This window comes from Microcebus murinus, chromosome 8 (assembly GCF_040939455.1).
Source record: "Microcebus murinus isolate Inina chromosome 8, M.murinus_Inina_mat1.0, whole genome shotgun sequence".
NCBI lineage: Eukaryota > Metazoa > Chordata > Mammalia > Primates > Cheirogaleidae > Microcebus > Microcebus murinus.
The window spans coordinates 18,830,791-18,853,424 of NC_134111.1; positions in this window are offsets into that span (position 1 = coordinate 18,830,791).

Sequence of the window (22,634 nt, forward strand, 5' to 3'; positions counted from 1 at the left end):
AATGAGCAGTTATATTTTGAAAGGGATCCTTTTTTTCTTAGCAGTAGGTCTTAATGGTGGGCTTAAAATATTCAGCAAACCATGTGATAAATAGATATGCTATCATCCAGGCTTTGTTGATTTATTTATAGATCATAGGCAGAGTAGATTTAGCATGATTCTGAAGGACCCTAAGATTTTTAGAATGATCAGTGAGCACTGACAAAAGCTTAAAGTCACCAGCTGCATTAGCCCACCCTTTGAAACTTTGAAGCCTGGCATTGACTTCTCCTTTCTAGCTATGAAAGTCATGGATGACACCTTCTTCCAACAGAAGGCTGTTTTGTCTCTATTGAAAATCTGTTGTTTACTGTAGCTACCTTCATCAGTGATCTTAGCTAGATTTTCTGGATGACTTGCTGCAGCTTTTCCATCAGCACTTGCAGCTTCTCCTTGCATGTTTTTGTTATGGAGATGCGTCCTTTCCTAAACCTCATGAACCAACCTCTGTTAGCTTCAAACTTTTCTTCTGCAGCTTCCTCACCTCTATAAGCCTTCAGAGAATTGAAGGTAGAGCCTTGCTCTGGGTTAGGCTTTGGCTTAAAGCAATGTGGTGGCTGGCTTGATCTCCTATCCAGACCACTGAAACTTTCTCCGTACCAGCAGTAAGCCTGTCTTGCTTTCTTATCATTGGTGTGTTCACTGGAGTAACACCTGTAATTTCCTTCAAGAACTTTGCCTTTGCATTCACAACTTGGCTAACTGGTGCCAGAAGCCTAGCTTGTGGCCTGTCTAAGCTTTCGACATGCCTTCCTCAGTAAACTTAATCCATTCTAGCTCTTGATCTAAAGTGCAAAATGTGTGACTCTTTCTTTCACTTGAATACTTACAGGTAGGGTTATCACTTTGCATAATTTCAGTATTGCTGTGTCTCAGGGAATTAGGGAGGCCAGAGGAGAGGGAGAAGAGATGGGGCATTCGCCCAGTTGGTGGAGCCTTAGGAACACACAACACTTATGGATTAAATTCACTGTCTTATATAGGTGCAGTTTGTTGGTACTTCAAAACAATTACAATAGTAAAATCAAAGATCACTGATCGCAGATCATCATAACAGATATAATAGTAATGAAAAAGATTGAAATATTGTAAGAATTACCAAAATGTGACACAGATAGTAAGTGAGCACATACTGTTAGAAAAATGGTGCTGGTAGACATGCTTGACTCAGGGTTGCTACAAATCTTCAATTTAAAAAAACGCAATATCTGCCAAGCACTATAAAGCAAAGTGCAAGAAAATGAGCTACTGTTATATGCAAAGTAAAATAAAAATCTTGAGAGGTGGCCGGGCGCTGTGGCTCACACCTGTAATCCTAGCTCTTGGGAGGCCGAGGCGGGCGGATTGCTCAAGGTCAGGAGTTCAAAACCAGCCTGAGCAAGAGCGAGACCCCGTCTCTACTATAAATAGAAAGAAATTAATTGGCCAATTGATATATATATAAAAAATTAGCCGGGCATGGTGGCGCATGCCTGTAGTCCCAGCTACTCGGGAGGCTGAGGCAGAAGGATCGCTCGAGCCCAGGAGTTTGAGGTTGCTGTGAGCTAGGCTGACGCCACGGCACTCACCCTAGCCTGGACAACAAAGGGAGACTCTGTCTCAAAAAAAAAAAAAATCTTAAGAGGTTACATACCATATGATCCCATTCCTAATATCCTCACAATGTAGTGATGGAGAACAGATTAGTGGTTGCCAGTCGTTAGGGATAGTGTCAAGGAGCTGATGGGTGGGACTATAAAAGAGTAGCATGAGGAATTGTTTTGGTGGTAAAATAGCTCTGTATCTTGATTGTAGTTGTTGTTACTTAAGTAAATACATGTGATAAAATTGCACAGAACTACACACACAAAAATGAGTCCATGTAAAACTGGTGAAAAATATGAATAAGGTTGTGTCAGTTTTCTCATTTTGGTATTGATCTATACTCTCGTCATGTTATCATTGGGGGAAATGGGATGAAGGGTACGTGGGCCCTTGCTGTACCATTTTATGCAACTTTTGGTGACTCAAATTATTTTAAAACTAGAAAGTCAAGTAGAAAAAAATATCATATATAAGGTTGAATATCTTTTATCTGAAATGCTTGGAATCAAAAATGTTTTGGATCTCTTTAGTTTTCTTTTTATTTTTTGGATTTGGGAATATTTATAAATACATTATGAGATATCCTAGGGATGGAGATCCAAGTCTAAACAGAAAATTCATTTAGTTTCTTATATACATAGCCTGAAGATAATTTTATACATTATTTTTAATAGCTTTGTGCATGAAATAAAGTTTTGACTGTATTTTGACTTTGATTCGTCACATGAGGGCAGATGTGGAATTTTCCATATGTGTTGTCATGTTGGTGCTCAAAAATGTGGAATTTTGGAGCATTTCAGATTTCCAATTTATTGATGCTCAACCTATGAATGTTTCTGTATAGTATTAGTGAGGAAAGCACATGTTTTTAAACAAATATCTTCTGCAGAATAACATTTGCATATTTCATCCAGTTCATTTGTGTTGTTTTTATTAAGCCATGTTAGCATGTATCTGAACACAATAGAAATATTTGTACACCAAACATATCAAAGTTATAGTTTTTGTTTTCACTTTGTATGCCTTGTTTTCCCTAAATGCCAGTTTATTCTCATTCTCCTTTTGTTAGGTCTTGCTGCTCTTTCAATTTTTAACCCCTCTTCATATAAACTAGAAAGACTCTGATATCAGTGATCTATATTTTTCATTGTCCAGTTGCAATAACATTTTGTGGTTCAACAGGATATTTATATTTTGAGCCTACTGACTATAATATGAAATAAAGATTTTATCCCCTGTAACAACATGTCAAGCACCAAAGCAGCAGATGAGAACTAATTTGGGAGAAGAGAGTAATATAAGTGCTTGTTAAGTTACACTGTAGTTACTGTATAACCATATACCTATTAAAAGATATACAAAAAAATACTTTAATACAAAAGTAACACATGTTCTAAAGCAATAAGCAAGGAATTTGAAGAGATCAGAAGTAAAAGTGTAGACCACAAGCTTGGAAGACATGCTCTTTGTAATATGTAAAATGAATTTTTTGTGTTTGCTGTGAGGTAGGGGTCCACATTTATTTTTACATGTGACTATCCAGTTTTTGTCTCAGCACCATTTATTTATTCTTTGACCCATTGAATTGTTTTGGCATTGTAGTTGAAAATCAGATGTTTGTGATTTTAGGTTTTGTCTTACTCGGGGTGATATGACCACAGAAAATAAATGTTTTGAAGGACATTTTAAGAACTTATTTTTAGACCATTTTGATAGCAATCAAGTTGATTGAGGGAAAAAAAAAGATGTTTAGATGTAAATGTTTTTACCCAGTTAATTTTGATAACTTCTACCTCTATAGAACTCATACATCGTCATGTTTATCCTTCAGTATGCTTTACACATTATAAACATTTTGGGAGCAGGAGGACTGGATTAGAAAACTGAGCCAGTGTAGAATTTACTATATTTCTAAAATTTAACTTTTTAGAAAGTTTACTTTCTTTTTAAATAGCTTTTTAAAAATTCAAAACATCATGCACATAAAAATCAGTGAAATGGGTCTATAATTAATTATCATTCCTTTATCTGCTATTTTTTTATGTTAAGATTTTTATTACTTTTGATTCATTTTATAGGGGAGTAAAACAACACCTCTGTAAAATCACTTAAATGTTATTGATGCTATCACAAACTCACTGCAAGTAAATTTTTTCCATTATTCAATTATACCTAGATAACTTTAAATATGTACACTTTTCTCTGGACAGGTACCAAAGTTTGTACAGACTTAATTGTGAAACCTGGATGAAATAAATTTTCAGACCAAAAAATTGTTTTAAGTTTAAATTATTCACTCTTTAAATTTCAGACAGTGTCAGTGAGACTTCTGTTTCTAAAGGAAAAAAATTAGTTTAAGGCTGGGTGTGGTGGTGGTACGCACTGGTAATCCCAGCTACTAGGGAGGTTGAGATGGGAGGATCCATTGAACCCAGGAGTTCGAGACCAGCCTGGGAAACATGGCAAGACCTCATCTCAAAACAACAACAACAACAAAAATTGTTTAAAATTTAATAATCAGGCCGGGCGCTGTGGCTCACGCCTGTAATCCTAGCTCTTGGGAGGCCGAGGCGGGCGGATTGCTCAAGGTCAGGAGTTCAAAACCAGCCTGAGCAAGAGCGAGACCCCGTCTCTACTACAAATAGAAAGAAATTAATTGGCCAACTGATATATATATAAAAAATTAGCCGGGCATGGTGGCGCATGCCTGTAGTCCCAGCTACCCGGGAGGCTGAGGCAGAAGGATCACTCGAGCCCAGGAGTTTGAGGTTGCTGTGAGCTAGGCTGACGCCACGGCACTCACTCTAGCCTGGGCAACAAAGCGAGACTCTGTCTCAAAAAAAAAAAAAAAAAAAATTTAATAATCACAGGTGTAATAACTTTTTTAATACTTAATGTACATTTTCATGAGTAGTAATTAAGACATGTTGAAAATTTGAATGTGAAAGATTTCTAAGTTTCAATGTTAGTATTACTCTTCAAATGTTCTCAGTATATACAAACACATATAAATTATAGATACAACTAGTTATATATCTACAATACATATATGAATACCCCTCTCCCTTAGCCGTATTGATATGAGGATAAAGTAATAAATTTCTGCTATTCAAGGCAAAAAAAGGGAATGTTTTAAAAATAAATCTTTAAAGAACAGTTTCAAAAATAAAGTTCAGATATTACACAAAATAATTTAACTATACATATTACTACATACTGTAAAACAACCTTAAAAAATTTGTACTGTATAGTAAATCCCCCATTTTCTAATTCTATGAAAGAATTTATTGGAAGTCTACACTTAATCTGCTGTTTTGTTAGGATTCATGAGTCATTTGAAGAGTGTTTCAGCACCAAAAATCAAATATATTCTTTTCTATGCTTCCATCAATTTATCAAAATAATGTTACATTGTTATTTGTTACACCTTAGAAGTATGATTTTCTTCTAATTTTCTTCACTTTTCCTGGAGTTTCTAATTGTCTTTTTTTCTAGTTGATAAACAATAATGTACCGTCAACATAGCCTCAAGATTATCCAGCCTCTGTTTCATGGAGTCCTCTTTCCCTCAGAGAGTTTCTCTTGGATTCTTATGTCCTGCTCAGAACTCTCATCCCTTCACTGCCTTCCTAGGCCGAATCAGCTGTTTGCTCAGTGCTATGGATCCTTCCTCTTTCTTGGTTTTTACACTCATTTTGCTAAGTAATAGTCTGAGATGTTTTCCTAAGAAAGGTTGCTTAAGAAGTAAACCTTCTAAAAAAAAAAAAAAAAAGAAGTAAACCTTCTGAGACATTACATTCTTGAAGTCTTTATTCTGACATCAAACCTGATTGATAGTATAGAATGCTAAGTTCAGGGCTGGGCATGGTGATTCATTCATGCCTGTAATCCCAGCACTTTGGGAGGCCAAGGCAGGAGGATCACTTGAGGCCAGCCTCGGCAACAGAGCAAGACCCTATCTCCATGAAAAGTTTTTAAAAATTAGCCAGGCATGGTGACAGGTGCCTGTAGTCCTAGCTGCTCTGGAGGCTGAAGTGAGAAGGATCACTTGAGCCCAGGAATTGGAGGTTACAGTGAACCATGATGAGTCTACTGCACTCTAGCCCAAGCAACAGAGCAAGACTGTCTCAAAAACAAAAATGATTTTGAACTTAGCGTTCTGTTTATTTATTTTTTAAGAGACAGATTCTTGCTTTGTTGCCCAAGCTAGAGTGGCCAGGCGAGGTGGCTCACGCCTGTAATCCTAGCACTCTGGGAGGCCGAGGTAGGTGGATTGCTTGAGGTCAGGAGTTTGAAACCAGCCTGAGCAAGAGTGAGACCCCTATCTCTACCATAAATAGAAAGAAATTAATTGGCCAACTGATATATATAGAAAAAATTAGCCGGGCATGGTGGTGCATGCCTATAGTCCTAGCTACTTGGGAGGCTGAGGCAGTAGGATCCCTTGAGCCCAGGAGTTTGAGGTTGCTGTGAGCTAGGCTGACACCAAGGCACTCACTTTAGCCTGGACGACAAAGCGAGACTCTGTCTCAAAAAAAAAAAAAAGCTATAGTGCAGTGGCCTCATCATCGCTCACTGCAACCTTGAACTCCTGGGGTCAAGCGATCCTCCCACCTCAGCCTCTGGAGTAGGTAGGACTGTGTCAGGTGTGTATCACCACACCTGGCTAATTTTTCCATTTTTTGCAGAGGCAGTGTCTTGCCTTGCTGCCCAGGCTGGTCTCAAACTCCTGGCCTCAAGTGATCCTCCCACCTTGTCCGCCCAAAGTACAGGGATTATACTGCAGGCATGAGCCACTGCACCCAGCCTCTAGTGTCATCTAACATCTTGATTGCTATTGAGAGATCTGCTGTCAGAGATCTGCTGATTTTTCATTTTATTTTCCAAACATTCACAAAATTTGATAGATTACTCAATTCTACAATTAAATTTGCTCTTTTGCTTTATCCCATATCTGTCAGTCCATCTTATTTTTTGATGCACTTCAAATTAAGTTGCATGAATTGGTATACTTCACCCCTAAACACTTCAGCATTGCATATTATTAGCTATAATTCAGTATTTGATTAGTTTTTTTAAAGGTAGATATGCATAAAGAAAAATGTATAAGTCATAAATGTACCATTTGATGCATTTTTGACAAATTGTATACATCTCTTTAACCCATACATCCATCAAGATATAAAGCGTTAGCATCACCCCAGAGAGTTCCTTCATTTTCTCTTCCTGGTCAGCCCTCATTCCCATAGCCCAAGAAGCAATGACCAAAAGTTCTAATTCTCTTCCACCATGTATTTTGTTTGCTTGTTGTAGGATTTATATAAATGAAATATTATAGTAGATACTCTTTTTTTTTTTTTTTTAGGTTCAAAATCCCTAAGGTATAGTAGATACTCTTATTGTATAAGGCTTCTTTCACTCAACATGTTTCAGATTTATCCATTTTGATACATATATAAATAGTTCCTTTTTTGTTACAGAATGGTATTATATAAATATATAGTTCATTTTTCCATTCTGTTAATGGCCACTTGTATTGTTTTTGTTGTTATTTGAGAATAAGTTTTAAATCTTCAACTAAGAAATGCCTGCTAACATGCAATATAGTGCACAGAAATCCATTTGTTAGTCCTTCATTTCTTCTTCATTCTTTTCCTAGTTCTTGAAATTTTGTTAATATAAAATTAAATCATAACACAGCTAGGATACTGTCAAACTTTTGATGATTTCTTGCTATTCTCAGTAATATAAAGAGTAGTTAGGAAGATTCTTTAAAATCATCCTTCTTTTTTTTCTTAAGTTTTGAACATTCTTATTGAAACTTCAGAAATTAACCTGTTTTCCTAGTCCATTGATTGACTTTAGGTAAGTAGGTTTTTATATTAATTTGATGTAATTAAGTGTGAATCTTTCCTGGAATGTGTTTGTATTTGCAGCATATAAAGTAATTGAAATTTAGAAGTAGAATTCTTTAAATAATATGTTCAGCAAATCCAGAGACAGAACAGATTAGAGTTCACCAGGACGAGGGGAAAAAGGAGAAGAGGGAGTGATTCCTTAATGGATGTTGGGGCATTTTATGGAGTAAGCAAAAGTTGAAGTTAGAGATAACTGTTAGTTACACAACATTGGGAGTACACTAAATATCACTGATTTATACCTTTCAAATGGTTAATTGTATGTATTTCATTTTCACCTCAGTTTTAAAAAAGAGTGTTAGTTTGACATTAACTTTACTTATGAATCACCTTTAATCTAGATTAGAGATGCGTGACTTTTTTAGTTATGAGTGGATTGGGGGGGGCAGTTGTTTTGTTTTTTGTTTTTTTCCCTCTTTTCTTATTTATTTATTGGCGACAGGGTCTTGTTCTTTTGCCTGGGATAGAGTGCAGTGGTGTCATCATAGCTCACTGCAACCTCACACTCATGGGCTCAAGTGATCCTCCTGCTTCAGCATCCCAAGTAGCTGGGACTATAGATACATACTACTGTGCCTGCCTTTTTTTTTTTTTTTTTTTGGTAGAGATACGCTCTTGCTCTTGCTCTTGCTCAGGCTGGTCTCAAACTCCTGACCTCCAGGGATTTTCCTGCCTCAGTCTCCCAAAGTGCTAGAATTACAGGCGTGAGGCCTTTTATTTTTTCATAAAGGTGATTGTCACTTCCCTTGTCATGATTTTTGGAATGACAGTTTATATTTGTAAAACCCAAGTTTAAAATCTTATATTCATAATCTGGAGGGTCTTTCCCAGCTCTGAGATTTTGTTAAGTCCATGTGATAAATTAGAATGAAATTTTCTGGTTGTCATTCTACATTATACAAAAGATTGTGACATATTACCCAGCGTACACATTCCATAGTTTTTGCGAGTGTTGGTTTTCTTTTTGATGAATGCTGATTTTGGAATTAAAGCAAGAAACGAATAAAGTATGTTTTAAGTCTAGTATTCAAGCTATATTTGTGGTATATGAAAATTATATTATGCCTTAGAGAGCTTCATACAGCTGCTGTACAAATTTTTGTTGCATTTAGCTTGCTACTGAAATGAAGAACCAATAATAAATAGGTGACAATGCAATGTTAAATGCAGCTTATATCTGGTTATACTTTATGAACATCTAACACTTATACTGTAATTTTAGAAAGGACTTTTCTCATGTCATTTCTTCTTGGTTTATGTGGCATTTGTGAAAATGCTTACAGAAATGCTGGTACTAAGATAAAGGATAATTGATGTTCTTGTTTGTGAAAGTCACACTAGGATTACAGAAATAACCACTAATTACATTATTTCTAATCTTAAAGACATACCTCTTCTCATGACTTAGTGGGGATCCATTTTAATCAAAATTTCAATATAAAATTTCGCAACTTCTTCCTTTTCTTTTTTCTCCTCTTCCTACTTGTCCTTCTTTTCTCTTAGCTTTGGACAAATTTGCTTGAAGATAGGACAGGATAAATGGGACTGAGAAAAAGGAGCTCTAGGTCTCAATGAGTGTTCTTTTTAATTCAGTATTGATATATGAAGTCCCAAGGATTACATGAGATTTATGTCTTCTAATTCATAATAGTAAAAGTTGGTAAGTCCAACTTTATGCTGTACCAAGTACAAATCATTTTAGGAATCAGGTGGATTATGTGCCTTTCTTTAGCCCCAAAATTTAATGGAGTAAAGTTTATTAGGGAATATTTCAAAATACAATAGATAGCTTTTCAGGCATGCTGCCGTTAAACTCCATATTTTGTTCTTCAAGACTTTGTAATGTTGTTCTTAGAATTGCCAGTTGCCTACAGGAAATTACTTAAGTACTTAGACAACTTTTCCTATTGACTCAATTAGGTCACTTAGGTTAGGAAAAAAACTATCGACCCTTCCTGGTGGACAACTGACTATGGAATATAATACAAATTTTAGAGTTCATTTATAGACAGGTGACTGAGGTAATCTCTAATTTACTCACTGATCATCATAATTTACTCACTGTTTATTTAAGAATAAACATAGAATAGTGATTCCCTGCCAGTCTATCATTAAAATTTTTATCTAGCCAATGTGATGGCACTAGATTAATAGGTGATTGGGGCACACAGTCTATTTTTCCTACTAGAAAATTAGAAGCAAAAATTGAAAGTGGAGGCTGCCCACTATAGAAGCACTAACAGTAAGAACTGACAGCTGAAATCAAAGAAGGAAATGGACCTATAAAAAGTATTTATTAAGTATAATAATTTAAAACCACCGCTATTTGGAGCCAGTTAGTGTAGGAGTAAATTGTCCACAAGCCTACTTAAAAAAGAAGAGAAAAGAAAACCTACAAAGGTTATTTATTATATTACAATGTTACAGCTTTTATACTGTTTTTAAAAGAATAATGGGGAAAAAAAAGAGTGCAGTAGTCATCTATTGCACTAGAATGCAATACTCATTCTTTGTGCCAAATAATTAAGATATTACCAAGTAATGGAGTATAGATTAAAAATAAATCACATTGAATTTTTGTATATGAACACTGGTGTTTCTTTCAAACTCACCTTAACCAAGTTGTATGTACTTTATAGTTTTTTCCTTTTGCATTGTGAGGTACTAGGAGAACCTCTTCAAATGAAATGCCTGCCAGTGGTTGTTCTTTGAGGTATTCTTCTGGTTTTATAGCTGTTTAAATTGAGTAAAACATGTTAAAAATGATTTGAAAACTGATTTGAAAATGTTTTCATTATCTGATTCATTAAAGTTTAGATTTTGTTTAACTAGTATTAAAGACAAATGTATGTTTTCATATGACAATGATGGCTCATTTGTTGGTGCTAGTGTTTATGGGTATATTTTAAATGAACCTGAGCTGCTCAGAACAAATTGCAAAATTGAAAAGTTAGCATAAATTATCCATGATATAACTGAAAAATAATTTCAGTTTATTTAGTAAAGACAGGTTTTTTTGTATCTACTATGCAAGTGATTTTGCTTTCAGCATTGTGAGATTTAATAGTAAGAGAATATACATTATAAAAGCACACCTATATCTCTTAACTTGATGGCTTGATCTAATAAAAAATTTAAATTCTTCATGCTATGGACTAAGTCAGTCAGTCATAGCTCCAGAATTTCTAAGTGTGAGTAGCTTGAGATTGACAGTCTGGTTGCTCACACTAGTTACTTTTTCATGGCAAAAATGCCGTATTTATTTAGACTGTTAATTAAGGATGTCTTGAAGGAAATAAGAGATATTGGTCCTTAAAAAACGCAGGTCATTATTTGGCAGTACTGTTGAAGTTAGCCTTCATGACTGTAATGACTTGAAGTACTGTTTTAAAAAATAATTTCTTACTCATTTTGTAAACCAGGATATATTTTTTAAATTAAGTAAATTTTATGAAATAGAGCATTTTAATGGCTAGTTTGTTTTTATGTTGCTTGACATCCGTTCTATGAATAGTTTTCTTGGTAACCTAGATTATTTTCCTTATTTTTTATTTTTTTTTAATATTTGAAATAGTTCTTCTGAATTGAAGTTCAGCCAAATGGGAGGAAATTCAGTATATTTCATACTGAAATGAAGTACAATACTTAGTTCCTTTTTTATTTTCCTTTCTAGGATCACAGTAAACATGTTACGGCAAAAACCAAATAGCAGTGATTTGTGTATTTTTTTTTTTTTTTTTTTTTTTGAGACAGAGTCTTACTCTCTTGCCTGGGCTGGAGTGCCATGCATCAGCCTACCCTCACAGCAACCTCAAACTTCTGGGCTCAAGCGATCATCTTGCCTCAGCCTCCCGGGTAGCTGGGACTACAGGCACACAACACCGTGCCCGGCTAATTTTTTCTATTTTTAGTTGTTTGGCTAATTTCTTTCTATTTTTTGTAGAGACAGGGTCTCACTCTTGCTCAGGCTGGTCTTGTATTCCTGAGCTCAAGCAATCCTCCCACCTCGGCCTCCCAAAGTGCTAGGATTACAGGTGTGAGGCACTGTGCCCAGCCAATTTTTGACAGATCTTAAGTAGGCAGGATTTCTGCAGCAGCTGCAGAAATCAGGGATTCAGGAGCCTCAGAATATGGTTCATAATGATCCCAAAGGTAATGAGGAATGGCCTTCGCTTCCATAAGCAGGCATTTGAACATGGGTTAATCAGATGCTCTTGATCAACCACCATTATAAATTTCTATAAGAAGATTTCAAGATGTGATGTGGGCTTTTTTAAAAGAGTTTTTATATAATCTGACTTATGTGAATCATGTTGAAATTCATTGGCCAGTGTTGATTTTCTTCCTCTGATTTTTTTGAACAGCTTTATTGAGATACAGTTCACATACCATGCTAGGTGCAGTGGTCCATGCCTATAATGTCAGTACTTTCGGGAGGCTAAAGCAGGAGGATCGCTCAAGGCTGGGAGATCAAGACCAGCCTGCATAACGTAAAGAGACCTCATCTCTACAAAATAAAAAAATTAGCTGGGCGTGGTGGTGTGTGCCTGTAGTCCTAGCTACTTGAGAGACTGAAGTGGGAGGAGTGCTTGAGCCCAGGAGTCTGGTTATAGTGAGCTATGATTGTGCCACTGCAGTCCTGCCTGGGTAATGACAACAAACCTTGTTTGTAAAAAAAATAAAATAATTTACATACCATAAAGTTCATCCATTTAAAGTATAGAGTTCATTGGGCTTTAGTATATTTACAAAGTTATGCAGTCATCACCATAATGTAATTTTAGAACATTTTCATCTCTTCAAAAAGAAACTCTATACCCATTAACAGCCCCTCCCATGTTCTCCCCTTCCCCAACCCTAGGTATCCATTAATCTACTTTTTGTCTCTATAGATTTGCCTATTCTGGGCTTTTAATATACATAGAATCATACAATATATAGTCTTTCTCTTAATGTAATATTTTCAAAGTTTATCCATGTTATAATATGAATCAGTACTTCATTCCTTTTTGTGGCTGAATAATATGCCATTGAATGGATATACCACATTCTCTTTATCCATTCCTCAGTTGATAGATATTTGGGTTATCTATTTTTTGATTATTATGAATATCACTGCTATAAACATTCTTGGAGAAGTTTTTGTGTAGATGTATGTTTTCATTTCTCTTGGGTATATACCTAAGAGTAGAATTGTTGGGTTATATGGTAAATATGTTTTAGCCTTTTGAGGAACTGCCAAACTGTTTTTCAAAATGGCTGCACTTTTTCGCATTCCAATCAGGCTGTTAATCAGGGGTGAGTCCTTATAAAAAGGAGAAATGTAGAGACAGGTATTTATACAAGGAAAATGCCATGGAAACATGAATATGGCCATCTACAAGCGAAGGAGGGAGGCCTGGAACAGATCCCTCACAACCATCATAAGAAACTAGCCCTGCCAACACCTAGATTTTGGACTTCTAAACTCAAAAACCGTGAGACAATAAATTTTCTGTTGTGTAAGCCAACAGTTTGTCATGCTTTGTTACAGAAGCTCTCACAAACTAATACATGAAGTGGTCCATGTCCATCCAAACTTAGCAAATAGACAAACTTCTTCCTTTGTGCTGATGACACACTTCTGCTGTGACCTACAAGAGTAAATTTAAAAATCAGATAGACATAATCAGCCATGAGGGAAATGCATATCAAAACCGCAGTGAGATACTACTTCATACCCACTAAATATTTATAATCAAGAAATCAGATAATAAATGTTGACAGAATGTACATTGACAAATTGGAATCCTCATGTACTACCAGTGAGAAAGTGGTGCATCCACTTTGGAAAAAGTCTGGCTGTTCCTCAAATGGTTAAAAGTAGATACAAGTTACCATATGACCCAGGAATTCCATCTGTAGGTATATAGCCAAGAGAAATGAAAATATTATGTCCACACAAAGCTTGTACATGAATGTTCATTACAGCATTATAATAGTGGAAAAGTAGAAACAACTTGAATGTCCACCAGCTGATAAATGGATGAACAAAATGTGGAATATCCATGCAGTGGAATATCCTATGACAATAAAAAAGAATGAAGTACTGATACATGTTACAATATGGATGAAACTTGAAAACGTACTAAGTAAAAGAAGACAGTCACAAAGGACCACATACTGTGTGATTCCAGATATATGAAATGTCCAGAATAGACAAATCTATAGAGATACAAAGTAAATTAGTAGCTGCCTAGGGCTGGAGAAATAGAGGGGATTAGGGGGTGATGACTGAGGGCAATGGGGTTGCTTTTTGGGGATAATAATGTTCTAAAATTGATGTGAGTGTCTCACTACTCTGAATATACTAAAAGCAATTAAATGGCTTTCATACAATTCAATAGTATACCATTGTATGGTATGTGAATTATATTTCAATAAAGCAGTTTTTAAAAAAACACTAGAACATACATCAAAAAATAAACTGGTTATTTGTGGTCAGAAGGAGCAATTGATTGAGTGGACATATGTGCTATATATCAGGTTCTTTGTTAAATATTGAGTGTGAAAAGATGATTAAGAGACTTAGGCTCCATCTTAGTTAGAGAGACAGAATCATTAACTAACTTTAATAAGCCAAAAATTGAAACTGTCATTTTGAAGCAACACTTGTTGGAATTCATATGGGGAGGAAAAAAACTATTAAAATTCTTCTACTTGGGTTCTCTAGATTGTAAAATTTTATGATGTGCCTAATTACCTAGATCATACTGCTCTAGTCTCCTTTAGAAATATATTTACCCTTACTTGTAGGAAAGGTGCCACTGTTTAAAGATTGAGGAGCATATATCTTTAGTATTTTATTCTCCCTCCCAAATAATACCAAGGGGTTTAGAACTCTTCATCTCTGATTATTGTACGCCTGCTCTTTAAATTATAAGTGATAGAAGTCCAAAGCATAGTAATTTAACAAAAGGGGAATTTACTAATTCATAAGAATGCTAGGTCCAGAAGTTAAGGGACAGCTAGGTCCGGACCTTAAATAGTATAATCTGACTCTTATTTCTTCTCTGCAGGTATCCTGTAGACAGCTTCATCCATGTTGCCAGGAAAAATGGTTGCTATGAATACTGGCTTATTTGGTCCTTATGGGTCTCGATCCCAGTGGGAATGAGCCAGTGGCAAGGAAGATCTTATGGCACATTATGAATGACCCAGCTTAAGTCACATATTCAACCTTGAACTGTGGTATAGTTCATATCTAGGTCATGACTACCCTTCCTGAGGCTGGATTTGCAAGTTAAGTGCCAGGCAAGGCTGCTGAACAAGAGTGATACTATTACCAGAAATAGAGGAGCAGAGCACTCAATAGACAGAGATAACGGAAGCTTGTATGTATTGTCAGTATTCATTGAATAAAATACATGGGCCCATGTACAAAGGAATGTACAAAGTAATTTTTTGACATTGGATTGAATGTATTAGACCTATATAATTCTTCATATTGAGTCATGGGGTCCACAGTGCTAGAGAGGTACATATTTTAAGAGATACAATATGGTGGATAATGATAAATGATAATGAGTTGGGAGAAAAATATAAAATATTGGAAATATCGAATTATAGATTAATTGATTTAAGTGTAATGCCAATTCTGTAAATAGGCACACATCAGAAGCAACTGATGTGGATACATTAGTTTTCACATACTCATAAGGTATATCATGTCATGGCTAAGCAGAGAGGTCAGTATTATGTAATAGAATTTTCTACAGTGATGGAAATGTTCTCTGTCTGTATTGCTCAGTGTGGTGGCCACTAGCCACAACATGGCTACTGAGCAATTGAAATATGTCTAGTGTAACTGAAGATTTGAATTTTTAATTTTATTTAATATTAATTTAAATAGCCACATGTATCAGACAACTGACTTGTTTGAAAAAAAAATAAATAAATAAATAAATAGCCACATGTAGCTAGTATTAATAGCTACTTTACTAGACAGCACATCTATCTAAACTTGGAATACCTTGATTAACATCCCATCTCCTACATTTAATAGCTTTAAGGCATTGGCAGTTTCTAAAACCTTCCTTGCCTGCCTTTCCTCACATCTGTAAAATGGAGATAAATATATACCTATCTCAATGGTTATTTTGAGGATTAAATGACTTAATCCATGTAAATGTGCTTAGCACTCATCAGGCATAGAGCACTTAAGTGTTAGTTTTTATTGTCATTGTCATATCACCACCTTAGAATAGGAGTTAAAGAAATGAAGGACCAGTAATCCAACAGTTAAAATTTTTTATTGAATGTCTTTGGAGCTGTAGCCCTTGGGCCATTTATTGATAATGTATATGTTGTTATATACTCAGTATAGAAAATGGGGTTAAAATGTAGTTTGGGGAGATTTAGGGACAAACATTTCAGTGATAAGTGTTGTCAACTTGGAATTAGGTGTAAAGGGAGATGGAGAAACTTTTATTTTTATCAAACCAGGTCTTTGATTATACTTCACAGTGATTTGGTCAGTATTTTCTATTTTTAAGGTGGCTAAATATATTTTTTAACCTTTAAAATGATAATCATGTTTTTAATAATTCTCAAATCTTTAAAGTTCTTTGTCTATAATATCTGTGGCCCACTAATTGACATTTTAGCAGAACTTTTCTTCAAGGATTTTTCTCTGAAAGTCATAATTAAACAAGACTTAGAGGTTACTACTTTTTAATCTGCTTTCATGTTTTAATTGTTCAGTGAAATCTTAGAATTAAGATACCTTTATCACTAATGTTCATAATTTCATATATTACTTGTCATCTTTTATTCCTTAATACTATGTTGCTATTTTGTCCCCTTGAAACATTTCGGGATGTTAGAAAATCACTAGGTTCATCTTGCATTTCTTCCAATTTCTTTGATTTTTGTGTTGTTTTTTTTCTATCAACTCTTGACTAAATGTAGATTTCTGTGTCTTAATCACTACATTATCAATTGTTAGATACTTCACTGAGCCACCTGCTGCCCTGTCATTTTCCCTATCTCCCACACTATGATCTGCCTGTCTACTATCTGCAATGTAATATATTAGACAATTGTTTAGTAGTTAGGTATCTCTTACCACTAGTTGGTTGAAGGATCTGTCTGTTCTCATGAATGTTTGAAGTATGCCCTGATAGAGTTATTTATCTTTCTGGAAATGTGGAGCTGACTGTAGCTTTTTCATAGTAAAATCTTCTTACTACATAATGAAACATTCATTTACTAAATTAAAGGAAAAAGAGATACTCTAATTTATGTCTTTTAATGTGTCCAGTAGGTATGGTTGAACAAACTATAAAATATTTCACTATAGTCATGTATAATTCAGTTTGCATGTGTTCCATTACTTACTGAATCAATTCAGTGAGAAGGGTTGAGATTTTGAAATGACCAAATGCCCAATTTTCCTTGCACTGATGACACAAAAATTACATGATCTTTATTTACAAAGTCAGTGCATGCACATATTTTTCTGTAAGACATCGATTTTTCTGTTGTAAATCATTTAATGTTTAAAATTTCAAGTTTTTATGATTCATTAGGAACATCGTGAGCATACTAAAAATTGAAGGCTGTGTAAAGAATTAATCTAAACATGCTGGAGATATTTAGATTCTTTTGTCTTAGTTCTAACCCAAACATAAAAGCATTTTTACTTCACCATGAGCTGTGATGTTTTATACATTTCTTTCTGAATCCATTTTATGCAAACCATTTCACTAAAATTTGTGCTAGAAATGAAAAATTATAGTGGAAATATTTAGAATCTTTGCCTAAGAATAAAAAATATACAAGTTGTGGGTAGAGACTTAAAATGCTTACTCACTACTCTTCTACTTCCTGAATATCTGAAAGAATGCACCTTGAAGCCCCATTGCTTAGGTAGTGCTATGTGATTCATTCGTGTGAGCAGAAGAGACTGCCATGGAGGCTATGTGTTAAGATGGCAGAGCCACTTAGAAAAAGAAGCCAGAAGTCACAAGTTGAAGGCATCTTGAATATCTGAGTCATCACATAGAAGGCATACAGTAAATATTTTAGGCTTTACAGGCCACATACCATTTCTGTCACATATTCTTTGTGTTGTGGTTCTTTTATCGTTTTCACCATTCTTAAAAATTATAAAAGCCATTTTTAATGCAAGGGACATACAGAAACTAGGGCCTTTGGCCCTAGTTTACTAACCTCTGTACTATAGAGTCATCTGAGTGGTAACAAATGTGTGGTGCAAGTGAGATAAAGTCTTTGTATTAACCCAGGGAGTTTTAGGAGTTAATTATCACAGCATAACCTGACTAATACATAGGTGATCTCATCTGACTCCCTGACCAGATTTCTGAAGAATGCTTCTGATGTCAGGAATCTGCATAGTACATGCCTATTCCATTGTTAGTCAACTCTGTCTAAAGAAGTTTTTCTTTTTTTAGTGAGTCAGAGTCTTGATTCCATTTTATCTGTTGGCTTCAGTTCTGCCTTTAAATAAAGTTGACACTTTATGGCAACTTTTCATTATTGTGAGATAGTTTTTAGTTCTCCGCTGGTTTGTTAATTTAGGAGAAAACATCAAATGGCTTAACAAAACAAAAGACATGAGGTTCAAAATAAAAGTTAATAATTAACTAGAATATAAAAAGCTGCATTTAAGTTTGGAAAAATCAACTACACAAGTTGTAAGAAGACGACCCAGTTCACGAAAAAGACTATCAATTTAGTATAAAACAACAAAGTGACAAAAATGAATTGAATTATAAGCTTGGCTTTTTGTTTAAGGCCGGTATCTTTTTACTATATTGCTAGCCAGTCCAACTGCATCAATTTAAAACAGGCAACCAGTTTTTAAAAGAAAAATTGACAAAGTTGGTCTAGAGGAATGGTCATCCGAATGGCTAGACAGAAGTGTAGAAATCATATCACAGAGGTAATGGTTGAATTAGGGATATTTAGTTTTAAAAAGAAATAGGCCATTGAACATCATCTCATGATCCTCAGGTAGTTAAAATTTATCCTATACCCATTTTCTTTTTGTATCTTCACAGCAGGTGACTAATGGCTATTTATAGTAATGAGGCATATAGGCAGCCAGGCTTTGGGTGAGACTAAGATGAGATTTTCAAGATTTGCAAGCTTTAATGTGGAATATTCACTTACTCCAAAAAGTGAATGTTAGTTTTTACATTTGATCTTGCTAGCCAGCATCTTCCAGTGTGTGTTTGACCATCATTCCCAAATCTCCTGTAGGATATTTAGTAAGAGTTTTTCTGAAATCATATAGCATATACTCTGTAGTGTATCAACATAGCCCTATCAAAAAAAATAATATGTTCAGTATTAGATGATATGATTTACTGTCAATACTAGTGCTTTAACAATTAGTGGTCATATATTTTCTTTTTAGTTGCATTTCTTCTAATAATCCAGTCTGTATACCAAGTATCAAATCTTAATCTTACAAATGAGATCAGCTACCAACCAATTTCTAGACTTTCAAAAAATTTTATCTGCTTAGTTGTATAAAATGTTCCTTCTCAGATTTATTTATACTTTCAAGTTCATGAAGACCTGCACAGTTGAACTGAGTTTAGGTAGCCAGGTGCTTTCACCTTTTCATCTGTCCCATACTTTTTAGCAGCTAAAAGCCTAGTGTGCTTAGTAAACTAACCCTGTCTGGCTGGGACAAATCAGCTTTAGGGAAGGTAAACTTCCTGTTTCAACTTCAGTAAGTGTTAACTGTTCATTTCATTTAATTTCTTAAGGAAATAAATAAGTCATTCCTTTTACTTTCTACCTTTACCATTTGCTATCAAGTAGATAACTAGTGTGACCACATGTACCAGTTTATACCTGTTGCCCAACAAAAATAATAGTATCCTCTTTCCCTATGAAATGTATCTCAGTTTGGACAATAAATTATTTGGTCATCCTCTCTATCGTTTATTCTTCTGACAATGATTGGCAGAAATGTCTCAAATTCAAGTGTTTTGTTTGGCAGATAACCTGATTTCTTCACTTATCCCTTACACCTAGCAAATTGCCTATGGGATGATACTTGGGCACTCTCAAATTCTTAGCATGGGAAATTATTCATGCATGTATTTTGTGCAGGAACCATATAACTTAATTTTTGTTGATACACTGCCAAAAGCTAACTTAAGAATTGCCTTTTAATGTAAAGCAAAGAAAAATCCTCTTTGTTCTACAGACATCATATATTTTCTCCTTTTCTGAGAATGAGAACTGTGTGCCTATCTTGTTACCCTTTTGCTCTTGCTGTTAATGACTATGAGACTCAAATTTGATCCTCTATCAAGTATCTGTATCAGTGATTTTGGTCAACATATGTCTTCCTTTTGGTAGAGGTGATTTATGTGATTTTATTGTACACTCTTTGACTCTTTTTTAGCCCTCTTAAATTTTTAGCAGTGTATTTGGTGTGAAATCATAAGTACCTTTCTGGCACTCAATAATGTTAGCTATTACTGTTTTTTAAATAAGTTGGAGCTGGATGTCGGGTAAGTCCCCAGAGCCCAGTGGAATACTTTTATCACTCTAGTATAGATAAAAAAGACTATTCACTAAAAATAAACTACACAATACCAGTCTTAATTGTTAATGCTTATAATTTGGCTCGTATGAGTTTTGCTGTATATTTTATATCTCTACCTAGGCAGTAAGTTAGTCATGAGCAGTTGCTTACTTACTATATGCAAAATATTGTTTAGAAGTGAGATGAATGGAGAAATATCAGTCTGCAAATGGTGGATTAAAATGGTACAGAAAAATTTCTATAGTGCAGAGCAGAGTAAGGTGGGTCTCAGAAAAGAGTCACATTTCCCACAAATATAGGGCCTAGCACATAGATTTTTGTTGATATTTTTATAAATGTGTAAGATATGTTCACAGAAGATATATAACACAAATAAGCAAAAATATGAAAAGTAGCCACCAGTAAATTGCTGTTGATGTTAACATTTGGTATATGTCCTTCCAAACTGTTTTATTTTTATTTATTTTTTTTTTTGAGACAGAGTCTCACTCTGTTGCCCGGGCTACCGTACTGTGGGGTCAGCCTAGCTCACAGCAACCTCAACCTCCTGGGCTCAAACAATCCTTCTGCCTCAGCCTCCCAAGTAGCTGGGACTACAGGTATGCCCCACCACGCCCGGCTCATTTTTTTTATATATTTTTAGTCGGCTGATTGATTTCTTTCTATTTTTAGTAGAGACAGGGTCTCGCTCTTGCTCAAGCTGGTTTCAAACTCCTGACCTTGAGCGATCCTCCTGCCTTGGCCTTCCAGAGTGCTAGCATTACAGGCGTGAGCCACCGCGCCCGGCCTTTCCAAACTTTTTTAAATGTATAAATGTATTTTCCACATTCCCTGGCAAATAATTATCACTAAATGAATATTATTCCTTTTTTATTTTAACTAAAAATCAGATCATACTGTACATACCAATTTGTGGTTTGATTTATTTTTCCTTTCACCTAAAATGTCATCATCCTTTTGGCTGCCACGAAATGAATTTCTGATTTTATTGAATGTACCACATTTTCATTTACACAGCCAGTTATATAGTGTATACAGTTTTTCAATTTTTTAAAACAATGCTTTGATGTATGTTGTAATTTTTCTTTTGGTTACTATTCTTCTAAGTAGTCATCCTAGGTAAAAGGGTATGTTCAGTAAAGCTTTTGGTACATACTGCTAAATTGACTTCCAGAGAGTCTGGACCATTTTTTACACTCATCAGTGGTATCTGAGAATGCACATTTGTCTGGGTGCTCCTTGCACTTGGCAAAATTCTGTCCTTGCCAGTGAAAAATACTACCTTTTCTTTTGTATTACTTGAAGACAGGATCTCCCTATGTTGCCCAGGCTGGATTCGAACTCCTAGGCTTAAGCAATTCTTCTACCTCAGCCTCCCGAGTAGCTGGGGCTATAGGCATGTGTCACCTCACCCAGCTCAAAGATACTCTTTTTAAAATTGCTTTTCTTTAATCAAAAATCTTTAATTTCTTTTTTGTAAAATAACTATTTCTTTGGCTATTTCTCACAAGTATATTCATCTTTTTCTTATTTGCTTGCAAAATAAAATATTTTCCTTAAGAGTAGTTAATTAAATTTTCATTGCTAGAAATTACTGTTCAGAACTAACCTTGAAGATCTTTTTGCAATTTAGCAATAAGAATAAACTAAATTACTGCCTTGTAGAATAAAGATATATTTGAAACTTAAATTCAAATATGCATGTAGTAAAATGGAAAACTTTATTAAATAACTTAGGATTCAGATTTTCACTCTTGCATCTTATTTTATCTCATTGACTACTCTGAACAACTTCTACCCTCCATGAGCTAGACACACCCTACTTAAGTAGATAGAACACTAGGGGTATTTTTTGTGCATGTTTTTGTTTGTTTGTTCATTATTGTTTTGTAAACTTGATGGTTGCTTTGAATTATTAATCTAGGATATCTATAAAACTCTTGATATTATCATATATAGTCTCTTTATTTGAAAGGGGATAATTAGGACTAAGAGTGGTAATGCCATGAGATGTCACAAGATACAATGTATGTTATTGAAATCTAATGTTTAAAGCCTCAACTTCTTGAACTCAGAAATTTTGTTTATGTAGACTCATGTAAAACACATACTGAGGTCAAACATATTAGTGAGGTTTGCAGAGACTGAATAAATCCAAATGCCAGATTATTAATTTACTGTGAGAGTTGAGTACTGCTTCTGTCAGCATTTCCAGTATATTCTCTTCTTCAGGTTAATCTGCATGGGAAGCCAAATTATAATTAGAAGGCTGTTTGGTGAGCAAGAGATTCAAATTACAGTAAATTAGTTGATTGCATGGTCTGGTAGGAATATACCTGTCCTAGGGAAAGAAACAGTCAAATCTGTAAACCTGGGTGAGATACTTTCCACCTTACTAGGATTGTCACTGCCGGCTGTACTGTTTGACTATGTGGTCAAGTTCTCAGCTTTTTCAAGTGTGAAAGAATTTCTTTTTAATTTCAAAGGTCAGAAATAGTGCTTGAGACACAGATGGATGTATG